The 27339-nt window shown below is 44.9% G+C and overlaps 1 protein-coding gene across 1 annotated transcript in view; it reads right to left on the bottom strand.

Annotated features, from left to right (window-relative positions):
• The window catches only part of CNOT6 (CCR4-NOT transcription complex subunit 6), a 58539-nt gene extending 48584 nt beyond the window's left edge, over positions 1-9955 (bottom strand). The window contains exon 1 of the mRNA XM_054976214.1: positions 9827-9955. The gene's annotated coding sequence lies outside the window, so the exon portion shown is untranslated. The remainder of the gene's footprint in view (positions 1-9826) is intronic.
• Positions 9956-27339: the final 17384 nt, after the last annotated feature.

Below are 27339 nucleotides of genomic sequence, written 5' to 3'. Positions count from 1 at the left end.
CACAATTCTCAGTGGGAACTGTATACACTAACTGACTGCAGTGCATTACTTCAAACAAGACTTTTCTTCTTCAAGCCTAATTCCCTATCAGTTGACTATTTTAAGGCTTCCAGATTTACAAAGTATTTACCAGTAAAAGTGTGTCAGGAAAATAAGGAAATTTCACACAGCTGTGGATTTTGTACCCCCTGCCATCATGTTTGCAGTGCTCCCAGTCAAATCCACAAGGGAAGCCATATTTGGCTGACCACTAGGAGAGCTGCAAAACAGATTTAAGAAAGAGAAGATAAAATGCAGTTAGACTAGCATTCCTATTTTGAGTAAAAGGAGAAGTAGCAAATAAGCTAAAAACTAGATGACTGAAATGTTTATTTGCATTGTTAATATTTATCAAGCAAAGATCCAAAACTTTTAATTCTACTCTCTAAAGCACTTGTAATGCTTTGCTATCATAGTGAAGAAAAGTAATCTTAGAAAAGTGCTTCTAAGAAAAGCTGGGACACTTAAGTAGGTGGAAGTCAAGGAGTTAGACTGAAGGATGTTCATCTTTAGCTTGTTCTCTTCCCTCTCCCTCACATAAGACCTTTCCAACACCTAGAAAACTGATTTTCACAGCTGTAGGTGTGGGTCTATAATACTAAAAACCACATACGTTGGAAAATGCACTGAGTGAATGGGGCAAATTCACTCTTTCCTCCATCTCCTGTCAGCTTAGCTGTAAGGATGGAAGTGGTAGGAAGGGAGATTCCACTCCCTTCCCTTGTTCAGCTCAGCCTGAAGTGTATGAATATTAGTCCCTCTAGAGCCTGTAACTCAGAGAATAAGCATTCCTGTAGTTAGAAGAGACTTCATGAGGGAAGGGAACAAAAGAAAGATCAGCAATCCTTGTACCCACAGATCTCTGCATCTAACCCAAGGTCATCAGCTCTCATGTTTTCAAGAACTGAGGCTTCTATCTTTAAGTTACTTTCAAATGTAATGGAAGAAGAGAGGTCTACTGATAGGGTTCATACAACGATCTTCAATTACTTGTCTTATTTTCAGTTCTTAATCAGAAGTCAAGTACAGTTTAATGTTAAGAACCCCATACTTCAACCTCTTAATGCACACTGAATTCAGGACTGCAAGGATGTGGCTGCATTAAGATAAGATTACCTCAGAAAGAACTTTAAAAATAGAATAATAGCCAGTATTAAGCCTATGGATAAGTGTGTCCTCCTGAATTTTTCCAAAGGAAGATTTGAAAGAACAATAAAAATTATATGAAATATTTTTGAATGAATGAAATGCTTTTGAAGACAAACTTTTATTCCCTCAAAATGTACAGAAACAACTTTTTACATAAAACAATCTACATCATTAACTATTAATTACACTGTATACTAGGTATATACCAGCCATACATAACAAATTTTCAAATATATGTTGATTAATTTTTTTCTACAGTTAATTTGCTTTGTATAATGCTACAAGTACTAAAGATTTCGATGTTATAAAATTTAACTTGATAGCCAATGAAAGTGCTAGCCCTATTATGACTGTATGCATTAATTTCTATCTAAAATAATATTCCCTTTTATTTTTTTTCACCTCTGAAAAGGTAGAAACTAAGATGTCTGTGTTAATGTAGCACAGGGTGCAGGAGGTCATAGCTCTCTCGAGTATTCCACATATTAGCAATTTTGCTTGTAAAATACCAAGGCATTTATACTTTTAATTATAAATGCCAAAATATGCCAAATATAACAATTTTATATTCCAAGTTATGAACAATGTCATTAAAGCAACAATGTAAGGTTTCATGAGACATTAAATATTGCATGAGTTCCAGCCCATGTCCCTGCTACTTTGCACCCAAGGCCAGTTCGGCCAGCTTACTCCTAAGGAGTCCAGCCTAACAAAGAACAGGACAGATATCTCACCGTAACATGTTGCGGTACACAATTTTAACACCTCAGCACTGCAAGTCCAGACCCTTTTAAGTTCATCTAGCAAGACATTGTGTTAATCATTCAAGCAATTCTTTTTATAATCATTCAGTCAATTTGAAAATAATGAAAAAGGCAGTATTCCAGAAAAAGACCCATTACAGTGGTTATTAATTCTGCCCTATCCCTACAGAAATGCACTTAATGCCTGCTAAAACACTATTTCCATTCTTACAGCCTGTATCATAGTCATCCTGGGACTGCCTACAAATCCTATAACGCTTTCTGCTGAAGAGATACAGCCATATAACTAAAGTGTAAAAATACAGGGGAATAAACAAGTGACTAGATATGCAGGTTGGCAATTTACACTTTTTCTTTCTTGAAAAAGAAAAAGATTCTTAAAAATCTTTGTTGTTGATTAAATTGGTTTCATCATAATTTGTAACCAACCTTGAGTTTCAGTGAGAAAGACTGAATAAATAATAATAAAATATAAATAATAATAAAAGAAATAATCATTTCCAAGCAGAGCAGTATACAGAATGGGACTAAGGTTGCATGCATACTTATCTGGGAACATATTATCTGAAGAACAGAGTTCTATCCACAATTGCTTTTAGCATAGTCACTAAAGAATATAGAAAACAGTCGTGTCTGAATCTCCTATAAACGCAAAGCAATCTTAACGTACAAGGAAAAATATAGCATGTGATAAGCAATATCCAACAAATACAGCTCAACACAACAAAAAATTCAATCACAGGGTGGGGTAATTTAAATCATTAGAAAAGACCATTATCAGAGGTGCAACCTAACCATATTGTGTGATACAAAAATATCACAGTACAGAAGAAGCTACCCAATGATACAACAGTATATAGCTATGTCAACACACAACATGGGTAAGGATGGGTCAGTTCATCATAACGGTATTCACTGAAACTTTCTCTAACATCAATTCCTCCATGAGTAGCTTATGCCATGCATGAAATGCAGACAGAAAAACAAACATGAAGTCATTTTTACTTTACTTTCATTATACTGCTCATTTGGCCCACTGGCCTTGAGCAATGCCACACTAAATACCACAATAAATAGTTTTAAAATAACCAGGCTTAAAATCCTTTAAATTTAATTGGGCAAAAAAAAAATCGGCAACAGTCAGTGTAACTCCTAAATACATGCCTTCCAAAAGTTTTTTAAACCTTGTCTGGTACTGATAGTCCATCATCATCATAAAGAGGATCCTAAATCCTAAAAATGAAAAAATATTGCATTCCAGTAAATTATGCTCCAAAATTTCAGGACAACTTAACACCCACTAAGAGTGGTTTACAAAGTATGCTATTATTAACCCCACAACAATCACCCTGTGAGGTGGGGTGGGCGCTGAGAGAACTTTAGAAGAGCTGTAACTAGAGATGGGCACGATCCAAAAAAAATTGCCGATCCAGCTGATCGTGGATCGGTGCTGGTGACGATCCCGACTAAACGATCCACACCGATCATCTCCCGTTCCCGATCCGTGGATCGTGGAGGCCAAAGTGGGGCGCGCTGCTATTCCCAGCTATGTGGGAAGGTGGGTGTTGGCGGCGGCCCCCGGGCCCGGCGGGCACAGGGAGACGGCGACGAGCCGCCTCCCCTCAGGGGGCAGGGGGTCTGGCCGCTCACCGGCAGCACCCCCCATGTGCCCGCCCACCAGGCCAAAAAGGAGCGCACTGGCAAGAAAAGAACGGTGGGTGATGCCGGCGGCATCTGTGTTTGTCTGTCTGTGTTTGGCCATCAGAGCTGCCTATCATGGTTTGCAGGGATGAGATTGGAGTTCCCATGGCTACAGAACACCCCCTTCCCCCTCCCTCCCCTGGCTGTCTTCTCCCAACTGGTGACTGCTTTGCTGCTCCGTGGTTGGAAGGAAGCCTTGCTGATCAAGGAAAGCTGGGCTTCCATTCGGGTTTCCAAGGTGACAGAAGGAGGGGAAACACAGCTCAGGCATTCCCCTGGCTCTGTTGTCCCAGGAATAGATTACTGGCACCTGAGTGTCTGGCTTCCCGATCCGAGCACGATCCAGCCCCCCTCCCGATCGCTGGATCATTGGCCGTGGCCGATCACGATCCGCTGAGTCGCGATCGCCATTATCGTGGGGTTTTTTGAATCGTAATGCGGATCATGCCCATCTCTAGCTGTAACTGACCCAAGGTCACCCAGCTGGCTTGAAGTGGAGGAGTGGGGAATCAAACCTGATTCTCTTGGATCTCTGGGAAAATTTGGCAATTCCCCAATTAAGGAAGGAATTGGTCAGAACTCTCTTGGTAGCTGCAAAGACTGCGATTGCACTCAGATGGAAATCGCATTATCCACCCAATCTTGACATATGGTATAAATTGGTATGGGATCACCTTATAATGGAAAAGATAACAGACAGAATTCGATTGTTGCAGAACCCCTCCAAATCTACAAACTGCGCAAAATGGTACCCATTTCTGGAATTTCTATCCCAGAACGAATGGCTGGTCTCTAAGCTACCTTACTATACGGTTATAAACCCTGAAATTTGAATTATAAACTTGTTATGTGATATAATGGATTTACTTGTTTATATTTCTCCCGGTAGAGTTGTTACTTGCTTGCTTTATACTGTATTAGAATCTTATTGCTGAAGTACACTGCTTAACTAATTGTGTATTAATGACTGTTGTTGCTCTTTTGCCTGAGCATTGTTATGTATAATGTCATCTTCTATCTATGCATTTATTGTTGATCCTGTTACATGTTAAAATTTTAATAAAAAATTAAAGTCCTGCCACTCTTAACCACTACACCAAACGCTCCAGTAGCACAGTCACAAAGTCTGTCAGAATATGTGATCCCTTGCATTAGTTGGAAAGGAACAGAATAGAAAGGAATAGAAAAGAATGGGATCTTGCTGTGTACAATGTTACTGACTTTTAAAAATGGAGATGTTACATGCCTTCAATGAAACAATGAGCATGGCACATAATGATGTTGAGACTTTGCTAATAGAATGGAAGCCTCCAAAACCTCAAAGTTAAAGATGAAGTAAAATAGTTTGGAATGCCTGTGGTGGTCTTCATTACTATGGAGTGTATTCAGAAGGAAAACTCAAGCTAAAGGCTCATATCACTACTCAGCCAGCACTGATTTTTATAGCATTTAACTCCATTACACTTAGGATTGCAGCCTCAAAGATGAGATCTTTTGTCCAGAATGTTACTTCCCATCCTCAATGAAGCAAGCATACAGAAGCACAAACTCAAAATAAGTACAAAACCTCCCAGATATTGGTTTGGCTAGGCTTTTTCTCTTATTTTTTTCCTGACGTTCTGTTTTGGTTTAATTTCAACCAACGTTTTAGAATAATGGTTTCTGGATCTTCTCTGATCTGCCTCATTTAAAAATTTCAGTTCAATTCTGTGGCTTGTACACAGCTTTTAGCTGGGGCAAGTAACAATTATTTCTCGGCATATACAGTAGCTTGCAGGACTAGTGCTCAAGTCAATCCCTCTAGTTAGGCACTCAAATGACCTTACTCTTTGTTCAGCCCACACACTTTATCACTCACCAATACAGAGGAAAACATTCACACAGTGGGAATTCAACTTCTGTTTCAGTTTGTTACATCCTATCTCTGAGTGCAAGTGTCTTTTTGGACAATAACCAAAAAGAACTTTATCTACAAGGCTGACACACTTCTTGTTTCCTCTGCTTTATTTACTTAAATTTGAGGAAAAAACAACTTTAAACCCCTGACAAGAAATACATAGCTTAGTACCCAGCAGTTATACTCATACAAAACTAATGAGGTTCTGTTCACACACATCAAGAAACTTTCACATTATCCACTTATCTGGTTGTCTCCCTGAACCACTGATCAGCGGTCAGCTACTTATACAAAAGTTTTTGTAGTAAAGACATCTAATTACTTGAGTATCAAGGCTGAAGATAAAAAATTGAATAATTAATGTTGCTTAACTCATCATTACTTTAAGCCACCTGTACACTGACAACAGATGTGTCTAAGCAGTAAGGCATTGGCTTCTCAGTTTTAAAGTAGCTGCAAATGCTGCGGAAAAAGCATAAGTTTATAAAAATGGGGGGGGGGTGTTGTGAAGTGAGATTTTATAGCCTAATTAAAATGTGAGAAATCATAAAAGCAGTATGTACCTTCCTGTTACACTAATAATGATCTTTTGTAATATTTGTCTAGCACCTCACCTCAACTTGAAGCAAGTAAACTGGATTGCATAAAGTACAGCTCTAGAGATCAGAAAGCTGCTACTAATGAAATCAGTGTTCTCTGAATTTGTAAGCATGAAAAGTTTTATTTTATATAGCAGATTATACCTTAAATGCTTCACCATTAACTTATCTCAGAGTTCTGGGATGTGTTGTTCAGTTACAAATATAGAAACCCAAAATGGTACTATGAATGGCTTTATGGGAAAGAAAGCAGGAATATCTTGGGTACATTTCACTTATCTCCCACAGATATCTTTGACATCTTCATGGCATGCTGATGTTGCAACAGGGGAGATAAGCATAAAACACAGGTTACATAGGTACAAAGCATACGCCACAGAATCAAGGAGTAGCCAACATGAAAATGGAGTTGGAAATGGGCTCTATGAATATACGTAACTTTGCAAAAACATACACTAGTTCCTCAAATCAAGCAGGTATACAAAAAAATTAATAGTCATGAGCCTATCAGTATAGCAACTAAACAGGGTTACTCTGACAAGACAGATGTGTCCCTTGTATATATATACAAGGTATATACTAGGTTTGCCAAAAAAATTAGTTCAAACGTCAAAGACACACCTCCTGTGACTCTGAGCATCCTCACAATTCTGGACAGCAGACTATTAACTGATTAAGGAAATTGGCCTAATGTATAGGTATGCTGAAGGAAGGGAAGAATATTAAATGCCTCCCCCACACCTTGATATAGAATGTTGTAAGTTTGTAAGAGCTCTAATTACTCTGAATACTCTGAGAATAAAGATTTTAATTAGGATTGAAAGCAAGTGTTTGATCTCTTTTCCTCCCTGTCCCCATCAAGCTCTGGAACTCAGCACTCCCATGAAATTGTACAACCTGGTGGTTGTGGCACAGACCACATTTATTAGAATCTGCAATTCTGTATGTAACCCCCAACTTGTAAAATTGGGGGCTTGCTACAGGCAAGATTTGAGAACTAGACAGGCCAACAAGTTATTTATATGCTAAAATGACACCAACTAAATCCTGGCTAATTAAGAAAAATTAACATCTTAAGATAAAAAATACCAAAAATCATTACCTACCCATGCAGTACTAGTTTTATTTATTTTTATATTTCAGTTCTTCCTTAAAGATTCAAACATACCAAACAGCCTGAATATATCAAGAGTTCACAGCAAAGTGATGAACAGCAGTCTCCTTTATAAAAATGAACTGATCCAAGTGATTCAGGTGAAATGTAAATAAAGCATTAATCCATATGCGAATGGCTCCATTTCAGCAATAGCGAGAATAAACCCCCAGAGAAGGCTTCATTCCTAGCAGCACACTCCAGAGTCCAGACGAGCCAGCAGGGAGAACATAGGCAGATAATTCTGTAAAATTACCCCAGTGGAAATGTTGATAAATCCCCAATTACGAGACCTGCTCTAGGATGAAAAGAAATGCAAGACACAATACAATTACCAGTTAACACTTGCCAACCTTTACAATCATACCAAATAATTACCACAAGCATTCCTTAATTCTCCTGGATTTTCAATCTCTGTTACCAACCTGGCAAAATCCAGATTTAAAAACAACCCTAAAACATGTGTATAGTTTAAATCCAGTACACCTTTGCACTGTTCAACATACACATACAATCACAAGTTGTTAACATATGTTAGAACAGTAAGAAAACAGCCACCTCTTCATTAACTATCTTAGAAAAATAAAATTGTAAAATCCATGAATTTAATTTAAAATTCATAACATTCTGTGCTGTTATGGCAAACAATCTCTAACCTATGCCTTGTACTGTAGAAAGCATTATTATGTCTTAAAACAAAAACCTAATAAAATATTACTCACATGCTGTCTGCCTGAGAAAAATGGCTAATGAATTTCTTTCCAAACTCTAGTATCTTCTACCATATAGAATTTCTCCTTAACCTCCAATTACCAGAAAGTATTTGCTAAAGTTTAGCTTGCTTAGCAGCGTAATACTGTCTTGTCTTAGATACACACATCTATGCCTAAACATACAGAACAGACTTGCTTTTGTATCCAACCCCAAGAGATTTGCATTGTAATCCTCCTGTTTACCCCTATATGTGTGTTCTATAGTCTCGGTGGCCCAGCCACCTACCTGCATACAAACATAATTCCTGCCTCCAAGCTTGTTACATTGGACAGCACAGCTGTCAATCATTTCAGCTAAAGCTCTTTCCTTTCTATTTCAGACACAGGCTGTCTATTGTGGCCTCCTTTTTGCCAGTTAGGCCTTTCAACTACAACAGTACCAGATGCAAGCTTAACTTTATCATGAAATACAGACTGCTTTCACAAGAAGCATGTTTATTCATCTATAGTGTGGCTTTTAAAAAAAGTTACATCTCCTAGTTTAAATTAATTTGCCTTTCAGGAAGTGATGGGGGAGAGCAAAAAAAAAAATAGTTCATCTATGCAAGGTTTTCTTTTTTCACGCTCAGTTCAAACTAGATCATACTGGGAGCATTGTAGGCCTTAATTTTTGTTATGCTACTGTCTATTGTTATTTTTATCCTGCTTAAAGTACAAAGAGAAACAAAGGATTGCAATCTGTGTACTTATCCCTTTGGTAAAGCTAGCAACTGTTGAAAACCCTGATATACTTATTTAGGCCTACCAAGGAGCCCTCCCCCCAACCCTCGTCATCCCCTACCACTTCAGATCTTGTCAACAAGCACTCAGAACGTCACTTCCTCCAAAACCTTCCCACAGCTTCCAGGAAGGCTCACTCACCCACCCCACCAAAAAAACCCAAAAACCTAAATCCTTGTCACTTTCTCAGATCAAACTTTTTCGTCTTACATATCGTTCTCACTTCTGAAAAGTAACGCTCAACACTGCTAGCTCTGAACCCCTAAGTCAACAATACACATTCAAGCACCAATAACATTCTTCCTGTGCGCGTCCACAGCACACAGGGCCCTCTCTCAGGCTGCTGTACAGAAGCCCAGTTCTCTCGGTTTATGGAGTCCCCTGAATGCCTCCCTCTACACACACACGCTCCTTTCAAGCTTCTTCACCCAACACCCCATTAACAGATCTCACACCCCCTAGAAACAGCAGCCACCACACTGCCCATGCCTCTTCTTCCTCTCAGCAGATTTACACACCTCACTAACTCCCCTCTCTCCCCACCTTAAGGAAAAGCACTCTCGAGTAGTCATTTACTATAAAAATAGTAACACTGCCCCCCCCCGGACTTGAATACATTTCTAGCCACCCCCTCTCCTCGCTCCTAATTTGGCCATCGACCCCTCACCAGCTTCTACCCGCCCTCACTGCCCCCCAAGCACCCCGTCCCGTGTCTCCCAGGACACCCCCATCCAGAGCACCCCACCCCCCTCCGGGAAAATCAACCCTCGCTTTCCCGCCCCCTCCATCCCCCGACCTCGAAGCCAGCCGTACTCTGCGCCTCCTACGACAATAATCCTCCGCTCCTACCCCGTAACAACTGCTCTGGAATACCCCTCGCCCTCTCCCCTCTCCAGCCCCCCCCCCCCGCCCACCTCCGGTCAGAGACCTGCGCCCCCAGGCCACGACCACCAGCCCCCCGCCCAGTGCATGGCCGCGGGGAGGGGGCGCGGGGGCCACACGGGCGCCCCCCCAGCGCCTCCTCTCCGTACCTGTAGCTGCAGCATCCCCGTCTCTCCGCTGCCTGCCTGGCTCTTTGTTTCCTGCCGCGGGCCGGACGGGAGAACTGGCTCCCCCCGCCTCCTCCTTCTCCTCCTCCTTCTTTTCCTCCTCCGCCTCCTTCTCACACTCATTGAAAGCAAACAAGCATCATGGCGGCCGCGACGAAAGAGGTAGCGTCTAGGCCCGGCCCACATCGCTGCGCGCAGAGGCCGCCCATAGCCGGCCGCCATTGGACGGCAGCGTCGGGGCGGGCCCCGCTGGTGGTCGCTACTCCTCCCCTGATTGGGCGAACGAGGAAGAAGGACGGGCGGGGGTTGCTTTGCTTCGCGTCGCTTCAGCCGGGCAAGCGGGCGACGGTTTTCTCTTGCAAGGGAGAGAAGTTCTACGCGTCTGCGGAATTACTTGGGAGTCAGGTGCCCCGGACGTGAAATGCGGAAGCCGTGGGCAGTGCGGGAATGGGAGAAGGGCGAGCGTCGGGTCCCACTTGGGCCGATGTGGATGGGTTGAAAGCACCCGATTCCACATACAACGCTTGCTGGGAGGCAATAGCACATATATTTTTGTAGGAATAAATGGGACTTCCGTGTAAACAGGAATTGTGTGGCGAACTGCAAGGCTGTAATCTCATACGCACTTACTCGAGAGAGCACCATTGAAATCAGTGGAACTTGCTGCGCTGTGTGGAGGTGATGGATGGGGAAAGAGTTGAAAGGCGAATGAGGGAACGGGGGGGGGGGGGTATTTATTCACTTTCTCACCGAGTTCTGGAGAACAAATAATTTTGGCCTGCTTTACTTTTTGGTAACATAGATTGTTTTTAAAAAGTGCTATTTCTGCTGTTTGACTTCTCGACCAGAAATGCTCTTATGGTGAATTTCTCCTGGTTGTGTTGCTGGCCCGGAGAACTTTACTAAAAATGAGGGGAACGTGTTGGTGTAATAGAAAGTTGAGTGTTTGTAATGCTGTGAACCTTGGAGAACGTTCTTGTACTATGTAAACAAATGTGTAGCTGCACTTCTACCTCTTAAAACGGCTGATCAGGGTAAAACAACAAAGAGTTGCATCTTAAGAACAGTTTGCAGAGGGATAGCTCTGCTAGTCTGTTTGCTGCCAAAATAATAGTCCTGTCACATTCTAAAGACTAACTAGTTTATTTTGATAGAAGCTTTTGTGAATCAGAGCCTGCTTCATTACCTAATTATTTAATTCATTTATACTCTGCCTTTTTCTCCAATGGGAACCTAAAGCAGTGTACAACATTCTTCTCCATTCTATCTTCACACAATCTTGTGAGGTAGGTTAGGCAGGGAACATGTGACTAGCCCAAGGTCACTCAACAAACATTCACGGCAGAGTAGGGATTCGAATCTGGCAGTGCAACGGATTTAGACTGGAGTAACTCTGTTTAGGATTGCACTGTGGGTCTCCCAGATCCTGGTCCAGCTCTCTAATCACTACACACACTGGCTCTTACATGAAGAAGATTGTACTTGGATATAGGGGGGAGGGATGTAAGCACAGGCTAGATGGCCATAACTCAGTGAAAGATCACACACTTTGCATGCAGAGTGTCCCAGCTCAACTCCCTAGCATCAACCGTTAAAGGGTCTGGTGAGGTGAAAAACCTCTCTCTGCCTGACACTAGAAAGCTGCTGCCAGTCCGAGCAGACAATACTGAGCTCAGTCATCCTGACTTTATACGAAGCAGTTTCATGTGCTCATGTGGCTGTGAAAATCAACCAAGATACTGCATATATCAATTCAAAAGCACAAGAATCTTATCTTCAACAATGGTGGCTTATCACCACTTTATTGCTTTGTAAATGGTCGTTGTGATTATCTCATATGATTTTGAGCTTTATGTATAAATGGCACAGATTTTACTTCTTGCATTTCAGAGTTGTTTGGTCCCATTGTTTTTCTTCTCTGTACTGAAGTATCTGCGAGCACAGGATAACGTTTCATGTATCTGTTTATGAAAGCAGTTGCCACAATAATTCTGTTAGGTGCCACAAGATTAAAATGGCTACCTCTGTGGAATCTGTATTCTATGCCAAATGGTCTTGATTAGGCATCTTAGGGCTGCAGTCCTAAACGCTAAGGAAGGGTGAACTCAGTAGGATTTATTGTAAGTTGAGTGACTGAATGAAAAGCTTGGTAAGATATTTAATAGAAATTGATTACAAGTGATAGCCAGACAATAGACTTTTCCCCAGTTCTGTGTGTGTGTGTATGTAATGTATGGTTGGCCTTGATGATAAACACCAAGTATAAATGCCTCACTTAACAATTTACTACTAAGTTACAGCTTTGCTTTCATGGGTCAGGGTCCTCGGGCCTTGCATTTCATTCATTATTTATGCTTCTCCATTGATCTATCCCAGAGGGAAAAAAGGTGAAATCAGAAAAATATTTTCCAATCTGGTGCTTTATTTTGGGAGCACAACTTCAGTGATATCTTTTTGAAATCATTACAGATTTATAATAGATACATGCATCCATCGTCAGGACCTCTGAGAATTGTTGCCTCATGATTTTTTTCCTGTATGCTAGAAAGTGTTTATGAACGTAGGGCAGAGGATGCAATGACTCTATGCAGCCCTACAGGTTTTCAACTTCTTAGCTGTAGTAGACTTAATTCAGAGCTTTGAAAGTGGTTCAACCAGTTAATAAAGCACAGCAATTTTCAAAACAAATGCATTTTATCTTTCAAAAGAATAATCTTTTCTTACCGATCTTGCTTGTTAGCAGCTATTTGCATATCCACATTCTTTCCGAAGCATAAATTTTCTGACTCAGACCAGTAGTCTTGAAACTTTAAAATATTTAGTTCTTTATATAGATTTTCTTTCATGATTGCCGATTTTGGTCTTTTTGGTTTTTGAATCCGGTGATTTTTCACAAAGACAAAATGCTAATTTGTGGCGATTTCTTCTGTCCTTTCTGCGGGAAAGGGTTTGTCCATTCCTCATTATTGAATAAAAGTATAGATAGCCATAATACTGCCATTGTAAGTTACTTTTTTATAGTTGTATCTTATTCTGTATGAGGGACATGCCATTTATTATTGTAGCAAATGATATTTACACAACTCAAATTAACCTTTTTTCAGCAGATTTCTTTGACATGCTTTGTTTTTAAGCCCCCTCAAGAGAAAAGTTGTAAAGAAATATCAGACAGCCTTTCCTTGGTTTCTTTCCGAAGGCCTTGAGTCCAACATGGAACAGTTTTTTACTTAAATGCTAGTTGTTGTTTTGAATGTTATTTTTGGGGTGGAAACCCACTTTTCATTACCAAATATTTGCTATAGAGTGCAATCTTATGTAGAGTTACTCCAGCACATACCCATAAAAGTCAGTAGGATCAGTCTGGGTAGCTCTGCATGGGATTATACTGCTAATGTGCTGCCAGTACCGAAGAATTCTGTTCTTCAGTGCAGGAGTTTAGTACTGTAATCCTAAACATGCTTACAAGAATTCCTGCTGAACTCAGCAAGATTTGCTTCTGAGTAAAGGTGCTTAGGTTGTGCTGCACATATCCCAAAAGCTTAAAATCTAAGATTATTAACAGTATGTACACGCTGATATTCTAAATTTGTAAGCATGACAGATTTTAAAAATCCTACATTAATCCTTGCTTACAATACATATAGAATACAAGAGAATGTATTATCTAAACTACACCTATTTTTAAGCTGTAGTCTGCCACTCTTCTAGTAAATCAAACCATACATAAATCCTTACGTTGAAGTGAAAAGAAAGAGGAAAAAATAGTTGCAATATTTGGGGGCATTTTCATGCCACAGTTGTCAGTTGGTTGGCAGAATACAGAAAAAAGTAACTCTTTTTTCTTTTTAAGACATTGTCAGTTGTATAGCAGTAAACAAGGTCTCTAAAGTATAGCCAATTGACATTTACAGTTTGTTTTCTGTAAACAGAAAATCCCCCTAGAGAGAAAAAAATTCCAGAACTCTATGCATTTTGCCATTGGGGCAGGGTTTTTTTTCACTCTGGCCCATGTAACCTATTGGGCTAAAAAAAAACCCCCATGAGTTTTACATCAGAAACGACTGCAGGAAAGTCATTTTAAGGTGCCTTTGGAGAGCTAATATTTATCTTGGTTGCCTGACCTGATGACCTGATCACATACCAGAGCTATAGTCCACAAAAGTGGACTTGAGAGTTAACAGTCCTCCTGATAACCACAAATAAGATCCAATTGAATGCAGATTTTTGTTAGGGAAATGCCAGCTACATACTGGTTTTCGTTTGCTGTCTCTCATTTTAATTCTTACGGAAATACTGAGGCCTTGCAAGAAAAGACAGTGGTGTCTTCATCAAGAAGGGTCAATTTTGACCTTTTTTGGAAATCTGCAGGGCATTTCCTGGAGGTTGCCCAGCCAGTTGTGATGATCTCCCTTGCAACCACATGCTGCTCATGTGTAGATGCTCTGTGCATGTTTGCACAGCTTTTGTGCTGGGTGGCATACTTTCAGAATGCAAGGAAAATAAAACAAGCACCATGCGCAGACTATTCAATAACTCCTGAATAACTCTTTGAATTAGCTGTACAGAGCTTTTTTCCAACTAAATGTCTATTAAGACCTCTGCTCTGTGTAATTATTATCATAAGAAGATAGCATAAATAGTATGCAAGAGCCTTAAAGACGATACAAGGAGCCACAAAATAATGACAACATACTTTCAGAGTGGGCAATTGTTTTGAGATGGGTGGTTGTAACACAAGTGGAGAATGCGTAACACTAAGTTTTCCAGTCTATAGCTGTATTGTATTTGCATTGTAGGGTGGACATGCACGTTTGAGTCCTGAAGAGGCTCTCAGAATGGTCTTGAACAGTGACTCTGAAAGTGATCACCCTGGATCTGAACATGAAGAATATGTGGCACAAACAGGAAGGTGTTCAGAACCAGAAGACTGTGCTCCTTTAGAGCAACCCTCAAGCTCAAGTACCTCCACAGATGAGGAGCAGCCTCTGGAAAGGCTGCCAGAGACACATGGAAGAGGTAGGCCTCATGCCTGTGGTCATCCAAGAGGCAGAACAAGAGGCAGGAGGATGGCAACTGCACCACTAGAAAGATATGATAGACGTTTTTGAGCTACTGAGATACCTTGAAGTTTGGCTTGAGTCGCTGTGTTCTTTACCTCATCATCTGTGAAACAGAAAGGCAGAGCATGTATTCATACAACAGCACAAAAGCAACCCCAACAATGTGAAAGTGTTAAAGGCATACCTTGGGCTAGTATTTCTAGTGTATCATGCATATCATGCATCCCTGGAGAAAATGTGGGGTGCATCATTAGGACAGTCCCTACTTCAGACCGACAGTGAGCTTAGGGAGATTTTGTGTCATTACAAAATACATGAAACTTGATGACAAACAGAAGGACATAAAACTATAGATAAACTTGCTGCCTGCTGTGACATCTTTACTATGTTTATCAAGCAGCTTCCAAAGCAATAAATACCGGGAATAGGCCTTACCATAGATGAACAGTTGGTGAAATTCAGAGGTGTTCTCCATTCAAGCAATATATGCCAGCTAAACCTGGTAAATATGGACTAAAAATATGGTGATGATTTTATTTATTTTATGTCATTTATGGTCAGCCTTTCTCACTGACACTCAAGGTGGATTACACAGTGCAAGATTAGTACAGTCGGTATCGAGGACAATTTCATAAACAATGCCATAGGGTAAATAAACACAAGTTTACAAAGACATAACATTAGCAAGAATCCAATAAAGAGTTGAAGAAATGCTGAAACAGAACATAAGCAGTTCTAGGGCTGGCATGGGAGCACATATTTAAAACAACAGATAGTACATAAGGCAACATAGTGATGAAGTCTACTGTCCCTAACTCATTAATGAAGCATCTGAGACCCTCCCTACAATACAAAAGCCTTTTTTTTAATAATTCAGTTCTGCATCATTTGCTGAAAGGTAGGAGAGTGGGAGCTCTCCTGACCTCAGGCAGGCTGTTCCACAGGGTAGGGGCCACCACAGAGAAAGCCTGTGTATGGGCTGCTGTTGATTTTGCCCATATGCAGGGTGGCACCTGCAGGATACCTTGTTCAGATGAGCAAAGTTGCGTGGAGGAACATAGGGAGGGAGGTGGTCCCATAGGTGTGCCAGACCAAGGCTGTGAAGAGGTTTGTATGTGATAATCTATACCTTGAACTGAGCACGGTAATTGATAGTAGCCAATGGCATGACTGCAGAATGGGAGTGATGTTCATGCTGCTGCTTGATCCTGATAACCGTCACGCTGCAGCGTTTTGCACCAATAGGAGTCTTCTAGTTAACTTAGATGGGAGACCTGTGTATAGTGCATTACAGTAGTCAAGTCTTGATGTTACCCTAGCATGGATCCAGGTGGCCAGGTCAGCCACGTTGAGGTAAGAAGCCATCTTCCAGTCTAGAGTAAGGTTATTGAAAGCATTTTTTCTGGCTGCTTTAACTTGTTTTTCTAATAGTAGCATTGGATCCAGTGTAACCCCTAGATTCTTAACCGAGTCTGCAAGAGTCAAATGAACTCTATCGAAAGTGGGGAGTACAATGTCCTTTAAGATCTCTGCCTTCCCAACAAGCATCACTTACATCTTGTCTGGGTTCAATTTCAATTTGTTATTTTTCAGCCATTTCACCACGGCTGTCAGGCAGTGATCTAAGATTTCAACTGTATCCTGCGAGGACCTGGATAGCGAGATATAGAGTTGGGTGTCATCCGCATATTGGTGACATCCAACTCCATAGCTGCAAATGAGTTCTAAAGGCTTTACGTAGAGGTTGAATAACATGGGAGATAAGATTGGCCCTGAGGAACCCCGCAAGATAGTTCCCATTCTGGAGATAGCTGATCTCTGATGGCAACCCTTTTGAGTCTGTTCCATGAGAAACCATTTAAGGCAGTCCAGGGCACATCCTTTGATGCCCACTTCTGTCTCTAAATGCCTCAACAGGATGGCATGGTCTACCATGTCAAAGGCTGCAGATAAATCCAGAAGAAGCAATAAGGAGGTGTGGCCTTTGTCTATTATCAGACAGAGATCATCCACTAACACTACTAGTGCTGTCCCTGTCCCATGCCCTGGTCTGGATCCAGACTGGAAAGGGTCTAGAACGTTAAGAGTTTTCCAAGAAGATCTGGAATTGGTCAGCTACCACTCTCTCAATCTCTTCACCCAGAAAGGGCAGATTAGAGACTGGGTGATAATTGAATACGTCATTTTTGTCTAGGCGTGGTTTTTTAATTAGCGGACGGATAACTGCCTGTTTGAGTGACCAGGGGAAGATGCCCTGAGTTAGCAATTGATTTACAGTAAACTCAATAGTTTGCTTATGTGGTCTTTACTTGATTTTAGCAGCCAAGTGGGCAAGGATCGAGCGCACAAGTAGTGGCTTTAATACATACCAGGATCCTGTTAAGATCTGTCATTGTAATTGGGTCAAGGCAGTCCAGATGTAAGCCAGATAGTGGATTAAGCATTTCTTCCATCTTGTCTGCATCACAGATAGTATCTCGATCAGAGTGTATTCATGCTAGTTTATCTGCGAAAAACTTAGCAAAGGCCTTGCAGCTGATTGTCTGTTCTTGGGACTGTAAAGGTTCAGATTTAGGGGTTAGGAGGTGTCTGGATATCTTAAACAATTGGGATGGTCGTGAACTAGCCAACACAATGGTTGCTGAGAAATAACATTTCTTTGCCGCTTTCATTTCCACTTCATAGGTCTTCCAGTGGGTTCTGTAGCAGGCTCTACCTGTTTCCATACAAGTTTTTCGCCAGTGTCCCTCTAAACTTCTTTCAACCCTCTCTAAGTCAGCCAGCTCTGTGGTAAACCATGGAGCTGGCTTCCGTCCCAATGGCCGGAGGGGTTGACAGGGATCAGTGGTGTCAATAGCTTCAAGGAGCTTTGCGTTCCATGCTCCTACAGGCATTTTGGAATCTAGAAAGGTCCATGAGCCTTTGTGGGCAAATCATTTTAACCGGACCCCCTATTTTACAGGGTGTGGGGCCATACTCACTTTTGCCTTCAGCAGATGATGGTCTGACAGCAGTTCAGGCCAAATCTCCAACGATGAACCAAGACTTTCTCTCAGTGCAAAATATTAAGTCCAAGATGTGGTTTCTTTCATGTGTAGGTGTTACCAGAACTGCTCTTTTATTATAATGGGGAATTAGCTGCAGCAGTCTGTAACTTTAATATTAAGCGAGGATCATAACCTATGTATACGGAGGTCCCGATCCCAGACACTCTAGTGAAAAAGAGGCAGACAACGAATAAGTTCCAAACACGTGTATTGAGTGTAGCGTAAGCCTAGCTTGCACAATCATACAAGGAACACACAAGGTCTAAGAAATACAGAGTAGGAAATACAGAGACGTTCGCATTAGCTGGTTCCCAACGATGATAGGGGGGAATACTCACTTATCCTGGAGCGAAGCAGAGACACAGCAGCGAGGGTGGCCCAATGCCAGCACTGGAACCACAGACGGACAGCAAGGAGGTCTGGATAGGGGATGGCCGAGGCACCGAGTGGTCTGGGAGACCAGCTTAAATACCCCAAAACGTACCCTGGGGCTGGTGCTGTACTTGGTGGTTCTCACAGATTAAAACAAAGGGTCTAATGGGTCACTGAATGGCTTGGATGGGCCACTTTGGTAATCAGATTGTGATAAGTGACACCTCAGGAAGAGGGGACAAAAGAGGGAGGGGGAAATCCGAGTGGGCTGAAAGGATGTTCCAGCGGACAGGGCTTGTCCTGATGTCATCAGCTTTGGAATGCGGAGGTTTCTTTGAGATGCATTCTCTAAGTGCTTGGGATGGTCAGCACTTAGTTCTTCTCCGGGGCGGCTCCTAAGATATGCAGAGCGGGGCGAGGGGCTCTCGCTGCGGACGTGGTGTGCCCGCTTCGCCGAAATGGCTTCTCAAAGCAATCTTCTTCCCAGGGTCTTCTGGCTGCCTAGGAGCATGGATGCCGGCTGGGCATAGCAGGGGCTGGATAGCAGGCTGCCCGGTAGCGAGGGCAAGCTCGGCGACCGGCTCGTGGGAGGCTCCAGGCGGGAACTGACCAGGGAGCGCCTAGCCAGGCTCGCTGGAGGTTTCCCCGGCGGGCGCCCGGCTGCTAGCAGCGGCTTGGGCCCATATGAGGCAGGCTTCCATGGAGGCAGGGGGAACAACACTTTAAAACACAGTCCAAGGCAAAGAACAGGCACGGTCCGTGGTAGATGGCACTGCAGACACGGGGCACATAGTCCAAACGCACACTGGGAAGTCCAGATACAGGTCAGGGCAGGGTTGCCCAGAAAGAGAGTCCTTTGTGCAGTTATCCAAACATGGAGTCAGTAAACTACACAGTCTATAGCAGCAGCAAGGGTAATCGACACGCAGGCAGGAAACTGACACGTGTATCAGAACACACACGTGCAAAGCAGTCTTTGGTGCAGCAGTAAAACAGCAACGCAGGAAACTTTGACACAGTTCATAGCAGGCTTCGAAGCAGGGGAGGGGGCCTACTTGGCAACAATTCCCCCCCTCGGAGACCCCGTGACGTCAGGCGCGCGGGTCTCCGAACTTGACTTCAAAGGCGAGGTGGTCGGCAATGTCCGGTGGTCGAGCTTCGAGCGAAGAAGGAGTGGGAAGGGAAGGAGGGGGAGGCGTCACTCAAAAATTTAGTTTGGAGAACCACCTAACCAAATAAGTGCAATTTAGATCAACCAATGGGCTGCAGGTCTCTGGGTTCACACCAGGGGGTGTGCTAAGTGCTACAGTCAACATAGACAGCAATTCATAGGCAGCAATGAGCAATTCATGCATATAAATAGCAATAATTCATATTGGTGTACATTGATCAATTCAAGGATGAAGGTAATTCATACGGAATTCATGATGGGTTAAAAGCATTAAAAACCAGGAGCAATTCATATACATGGATTAATTCATAAGCATAAGATTTAAAAGCAAAGACAATTCATGGTTCAATTCATGAATGTAGGAGTAAAAGCAATTCATACAGGATAAAAGTGAAATGTGCAAGCAAGGCATAGGTCAATTCATCGATACAATATTGGAGTAATTCATGGGTGGTAAAAATAATAAATATATATGTATATATGAGGTTAAAAGCAATCGATAGGATAGAACAATTCATAAGAGATTAAAACCAGTATATAAATAAAAGCAGCAATAATAAAAGCAAGTGCGTGGAAACAATTCATGAGGGGTAAGCGGCGGAAGGGCTCATGGGGGACAGAAAAATAAACTGCGATTAAAAACCAAATCAATACAGCTGGATTAAAATCAAATTCATAGACTAGAACTGCCTCGGCGGAGGGAGTTGGGTTAAGAAGGCAATTCAAAAGGTTAAAATCAAATTCATAGGGATAAAGTTCATGGGCGCACTTGCAGTGGATAGAGGGAGGGACTAGTTCGGGGCTAAATTCATGGGAGTAAAATTCATAAGAAGCAATGGCGAGAAATTCATAAGAAACGTAAAACAATAGAGCAGCAAAGATCACAGACGGCTCAGTCCGCAGTACAGCTGCTAGACTGGGTTGCATATTTACAAGAACAAGCAAGCTTAGTCCATGTGTTCCCCAAAACACACTTCCACCCCCCCTTGCTGTCTGCGTCAATCCGCAGAGCAGGGTCGGTGGGCAGCAAGAAGGGCTTCAGGCACACAGTTCTAGTCCTCATGGAGGTAGCGTCGCTGGCGGTCGTTTGGAGACGGGCCGTGGGCTGGGAGGCGGGAAAATACGTCCCCCCCTAGTCCACAAGAGGGCCTCGGAGCGGTGTCCGGCAGCAGAGCGTCCATGGGGCCGGTGCAGGATCCGTACATATAGTAATAAACATAATCATAGTCCATACCGGCACAAGCAATAAAACAAACAAGGGCTGAAAACGGGGCGCCAAGAATAACCATTAGGGCAAGAGGAGGTCTGGATTGTAATGGTCCAAACGGTAAGACAGCTGGAGTTGCTGGAGCTATCGGCGGCTCCAACAGCCCAAATAAAGTAATGAGGCACATAATAAAACTTGAAAGGCCAAAATAACAACGATCGGGTGCAACGCCAAATTGTAAATTCCAGTGGCAGTGGGGCTCCAGCCAAAGAGGGTCTCCCACCACGAATGCTCACCGGTGGTCTTAATTCGCTGGGCAAGATCCAAAATCTCCTTTCCGTTGTGGGACACAACCAAAGCAGTGGTGTCCCCGTCCCTCTGGATGCTCTGGAGGGTGCGGTGGAGCTGCGGGTGGGCCAGGAGCTCGTGGATTAATTCCAGACCGATGCCAAGGGGGATGGGCTTCACATAACGATAGATGGAGGGTGCCATCAGGATCTCTTCTTGGGTCCAGACCGGTACCGTGTAGGTGAAGTCGCAGGCTGCCACCGAAGACAGGTTGCAAAAGCAGCGATTGACTCCCGGGATCACGGGCTTCAGCTGGAACGAGTTCAGGATCACAAAGTCGCAGGCCGTTCGCACGCAGGCACATCCTTTCCCAATATAGACCACAGCGGAGCTGTTCTCCCGGACGACCTCAAAGGAGCACTCATTGAGGGCGTCGACTTGCGGGGCTACACAGGGGTGATGAGGTGCAAAGGCTTGGTCCTGGCAAATGAAGCCGGTCTGGTCTCGATGCTGGCACCCTTGGAGGCTGACGAGCTGCCATCCAGTCGGGGTGAAGCGGGCCCAATGGTCGGGGTGGCGAGCGTAGAGGACTTCGGTGTCGCTGACTTGGAGTCCCAGCGGCACAACTGGATACACATGGAATGACTCGTGCGCACTGGCCGTTAATAAAAATAATTTAAGCTCCTGGGTGGTCGGTGAGAATGAGGAATTTACGAGAGACCACCAGGATTCAAGCTCCAGTTCTATGGGTGACAATTTGGGCATAATCAATCTTTTAATTTCCAGGGGCAAATGCCCGTCCGTGGCTTGCCGAATTAGCCCCATGGCCACAGCCTGGTTTAATTGTTGGGCTTGCATACATGCCATGGCTATTGACACATTGCGTTCAAAAGACTGTGTTCCTTTGAGCAGCAGAGAAAAATCTCTTTCAATTTGACTCTCCCAGTTAACTAAAATGGAGCTGATCTCGTGTTGCCCATTTGAAATGGAATTTAGGGACTGCACCACCGGTTTACCTAAGTCGGAGATGCTAGTTGTGACATGGGCAAACTTATTAGCGAGAGTCTCAATGTTGACCGAATCCATGATTGCTAAGCCTCCGGCTGCAGGAGCAGTCCAGTCGGCAATGCTTCGTCTGGCACGCGAGAGAGAGGGAGAGGGATCGATCCACAGTTGTAGCCATGCATTCCAACCCTTGCTACCGGCCTCCAGATAGGGAGCGCACCGCGGCAGCCTCTGGGTTACATTTAGCTCAGCTAAGTCTATGCGGATCTCTCTTAAAGACATTTGCGGGCGGACTAGAACTCTCTCTCGAATGTCAGTCTTCAAAACATGGGAGCCCACTATATGCGTGCCGCCTTGGCTTAATTGTTCATTGCTAGCAATCAAAGGGTCAATTTGGATGGTGTGGGTCTCCTGGGTCCGGATCAGCAGGGAATAATTGCCTGGTTCATGAGTCAAATTTACAAAGAGCAGCCCAAGCCGGTGAAATTTCTCTACTAGGGGCTTGGTTTGGCATTCGGGCGTCTGTTGAACCAGTATCCAATCGGGTGGGCCGTGTTTGGCTAGGTCTTCCTCTTTTACAATCCAGGTCAGGTTCTGCCAGCATTCTATAGCAAAGGAGAGAACTGCGCCTGAAGGGGGTGTGATAATGACTGATGCAGACTCAGTGGCAGTAGTGCCTAGTAGGATGGTCATTCTAAAGGGGTCTCCTGCCTTCCATACTGCGGCCGACACTAGAATAACTTCACAGTATGGTCCGAAAGCCTCAGTGACAAATGGCGAGGTTTCGAAGTTGGCAGGGGTGGTATATTTGTCTACCACCGGGACTGCGGTGGGGGCTGGCCTGATACGGGGAAGAAACATACATGGGATTGGAGCAAGTGGTGAAACCGTATCAGTAGGCGAGTAACATACTAATTCTTGGGACAGAGTTTTCACTCCCACACATAAAATAACAAGCTCTGGGGGTCGGATCCACTGCTCTTCGCAACTGCGGAAGTTTGTGCGATCCGTAGGGGTGGTCACATTAATCTGCTGCACAACCTTGCAGACCATCATTTCGTTTCCTGCTAGTGTATTAATACATCTCCAGTGGGGGTAGGGCATTAATTTGGACGGGCGTCCCTCTGTTAGGGTGCCTGCCAGCACGAGCAAACACAGAGTAGCCAGGTGCCTCATCTCCTGGCCTTCCTTTTCTTTCTGTGGTGAAAATATCCTGGGGAGACCTGCGGATATAAGTACAGGCTCCCTGAGTTTGTTGCAGCAAAATAAATGAAATGAAGCAGGGAAAAAGAAAAGGGAGGGCGTTTTTCTGCCAGCACTGTTTAGTAGGCGGGACTCGAACGAGAAGTCCCGGAGCATTAAGCGAGCCTTCCAGCTTGTTGCTCTGGGGAACTCCTATGCGGAGGCTTCTTCCTAAAGCGTGTATATTTCAGAGGGGAAACGTCTTTGCGTCGGGCGAGGGTCGGCGGAACGTTAGGCGGGATTATGCAAACTCGCCCCAGGGGTCCCTGGGTGCCTGGACTATGTGGCCTTCAGGTGCCCCTGGCTTGGTGGCGGGCTGCTTTTATTTTGCGGGCTGAGAGGTGTTGGTCCGGCTCGGCCTGGCCTTGCCGTTTTAAAAAGAAAAAAACTAGAGAGCGGTTTCCATTAACTATAAGGGTTGCTGCAGACGGGGGCCCTCGCTGTACTTTTCAAAAATAGGCCTTCGTCATATGTTTGCAGGACAACCAATTTTTGGAGGGACTCCCTCGGGAGGCCCCAATTTCTGGTTTAAAAAAAAAGGTACACCGGGCAAAAAGAAAAATACACTGAGCAAAAGAAAAATACACGGAGCAAGAAGCATACGGGTCTGGGGAACTTTTAGGTTGCCCTTACTTGGGGTGCCTGGCATGGCTTCATTAAAACTTCAATATGTCTCCCCCCCTTCTTTTCCCTTATACGGTACGGGCAAGGGAAAAGATTACGTGGGGCGGGCGGCTGCTGGCGGAAAGGGCCGAAGTGGAGCCAAAGGTGCTCGGCAGCGTTTATCGAAAAGCGGCGGAGGCGGCCGAGATCTGCCGGCGCCACTGGGTCTGGGTTGTTCGGGGGTCATCTTGGCGCAGGGGATCCTGGCTATGTAAATGAGGCACGCTGCCCCTTGTGCGTAGCGAACGCACCTCAATAACATATTCCAGGGGTAACATATTTACAAAATACTGGCGGGTCTTTTACCTTTGCACTAAAGCGTACTAGATGGTGGCGCCGTATAGCAACTCACCATGACGAATATGAACATTAGTAAAAGAGGGATGTTGGGCTATTTGGGGGTCCTTTTCCAGGGGAGGCACGGCCCTCAAAGCCAAAGCCGACCATCATGCGAAAGCGTGGGTCTGGCAGGTGAGACCCCGAATCTACGTAGATGCGGGATCTTCACCAGCACGGCGGGTGAAATGTTTTCAAACAAAGAAATCACCTTTTTTGGTGGTTTCAACGTTGGAAGACTGCATTCACTTTTGGGCTAAAGCCTCTCCAAACACTTTCACACACAGCAAATCTCTTTTGCCTGTGCAATTTTTTTTCCGAACATGCGGCTTACAATCCAATTAAGAATCACTCTCGGTGGTGGTCCTATTTGGCTTTGGTTGCCGTGTCTTCCCCAAGGGTCCCAACTGTGGGGCCCGCCTAATGAAGTTAAAGAATAGAACTGGAAAAACTTTTGACATTCACACCTATATCTACATATTCTACTGTTTCTTTTATACTAAGGCTACAAAGGTCTGGTCTAAGGGGACACAGGGTATCTCTGGCCCAGGGTGAAGGGATATCTGGCGAATCACTGGGCAGAGGGGGGCTAGGCTGGTGGCGGCTCCCCCAGGGTCATACACAGGAGGGGCAGTTTGCAGCGGCTTCCCTTTCCATTCCTTTAATTGAGAGGCGTGAAAGTATTTTAGCCAAGTGCCTCCTGTCTTTCTCTGGATAGCTACCTGATAGACGGCTGGGGAGACTCTTTTCGTGATGGGGACTGGGCCTTGCCATTTGGCTGCTAGTGAATGCGCCTTTTGCGAGAACTTCCTGTACAGAACGAGCTGTCCTTCCTCCCACTGCCTGGGGTTCCTGACCCATCCTAATTTGCGGTCCATATCTTTCTGAGCGGTGCCCAACCTCTGGGCCACTTGCATGTGGACGGCGTGTATGGATGAGAGCAGATCCTGGACCCAAGCGTCATTAATCACTACGGGCTGCATATCAGAAGGGAGCTGCGTATCTAGCCAGAAGGCCTCCGGGAGCTGCATTCTTCGCCCTGTCATTACCATATGGGGTGTGAGCCCGTGAACTGCGGTGGTGCCTCTGATGGCCATTAGGATTATGGGGAGTTTTTCATCCCAGTCTCTCCCGGAGGAGCGAACCATTTTGCGGAGGGCCTCCTTGAGGGTCCGGTTGGTTCTTTCTATGGCGCCCGAAGCTTGAGGGTGGCCGGCTATGTGGAAGCGTTGCTGGATGCCTGGCGCCTTGCAAAGCTCCTGTGTGACTTCTCCGATGAAGTGGGAGCCTAAATCGGAGTCCATGACTCTCACAATGCCCCATCTTGAAAAGACATTGTTGAACAGTAGTTTGGCTGTGGTGGCTGCATTGTTGCGCTTGCACGGAAACGCTTCGACCCATTTGCTGAAGGGGTCTATGACAGTGAGACAGTAGCGATTGCCGCGAGGAGTGGGGGGAAGGGGGCCAATAAAGTCAATCTGTATGCGAGCCCAGGGTCCGTTAATTCTCTGATGCTGGAGGGGAGCTCTAGGTCCGGTGGGGTCTGCATTGACCATAGCGCAGGACAGACAGTTGTCCACCCATTGCGCTACTTCGGTGCGCATGCCAGGCCACCATCCAACCTCTTTTACCCTTTCCAGAGTCAGGTCCTTGCCTCGGTGTCCCTGCTCGTGGACAAACTGAATTAAGTCAGCCCTAACTTCCAATGGCACTACCCAGTGGCGTTCACCGGCTGTATCTACTGCCCAAACTATGCCTTCTTCTTCTCTGATCATGAGTCTCCCTGTTTGATCTCTTCCTGCGGCTAGGAGGTCAGCTACTTCTGGGTCAGATAGCTGCAGTTGTGCTAGGTCTAGTGTCCCTGCGGTTCCCTGAGCCTGGCTGCGGGCTTGTGCACAAGTGGTGACAGGGTACAGGGGACAATCAGTGGCTGGTTCCGATAGGGGAGCATTTTCAGTGGCGGCTGCCTTGGCTGCGAGGTCCGCCTGGTCATTCCAATAAGCGGTCTCTGAGTTTGTCTTCTGGTGTCCCTTGACATGGGTAACCTGCGTTGGGCCTGAGCGGGACTGAAGGAGTGCTGCTACTTGCTGCCATAGCTGTAGGTGGGCTACGGGTTTCCCATCACTAGCTCTCCACCCCTGATTCTGCCACACCGGGAGCCAGACCGTGGCGGCTTTGGCCGTCCAATCCGAGTCTGTGTAAATGGCAAGCGGGCTTTCTGGGGGCTCAAACTCAAGCACTGCCAGAAGCGCTTGCACCTCAGCCGCTTGGCTGGAATGGGGGCGGGCTGGACCTTTGAGAGTATGGGCGTCGCTCACTCGCACGGCGCCGTAGCCTGTCCGAGGAGAGCCTCCAACGTGAAAGGAGGAGCCGTCACAGAACCAGCAAGTGAAGCCGTTCTGTCGGGCTTCCTCTAGCGGGACTCCCCAAGTGACTGGCCAGACAACCTGCGGTGGCGGGTCCAGGGGGCACTCGTGCTCGGTCCCAGTCACTAACAGGCCATAGGGGGCTGGTGGCTCGGTGGTTTCCCTTTTAAATTCTACTCCGCGGTTGACCAGGGCCAGGGTCCATTGTGCTATGCGGGCGTTCGAGACTTGTCCATCTTGTATCTTTCCCGACAGGATATATTTGAGAGGCGTGTGAGTGGTTTGAACTATTGTACGTGACCCTCCTATGATAAATTCCCAATGGGTCAGACTCCAAACTAGAGCAAGGCAAGTCTTTTCGCATGGGCTAAACTTGGTCTCTACTGCAGTTAGATTGCGCGAGGCATAGGCTACTATTCTAGCGGTTCCCGCTTGCTGCTGGGTGAGCGTGGCTCCTATGCTCTTGTCGGACACGGCTAACTGTATAAAGAACGGCTGGGTAACATCTGGATGGGCTAGGGCCGGGGCTGCGGCCAGACTGCGCTTCAGCTCGGCTAAGGCTGTCTGTTGCTCCGGTCCCCACTCCCAGGGAGTGTTCTTCTTGAGGAGAGCATAAAGGGGGCGAGCTTTGTCTGCAAAGGACTCGATGAAGTCTCGGGAAAAGTTAAAAGTTCCTAGAAGGGCTCTGAGGGAGGGGACATCGGTGGGTGCAGGCAGCTTGGAAATGACCTCCATTCG

Source organism: Eublepharis macularius, chromosome 4 (genome assembly GCF_028583425.1).
Source record: "Eublepharis macularius isolate TG4126 chromosome 4, MPM_Emac_v1.0, whole genome shotgun sequence".
Classification (NCBI taxonomy): Eukaryota; Metazoa; Chordata; class Lepidosauria; order Squamata; family Eublepharidae; genus Eublepharis; species Eublepharis macularius.
This window is presented reverse-complemented; position numbering and strand designations above follow the sequence as displayed.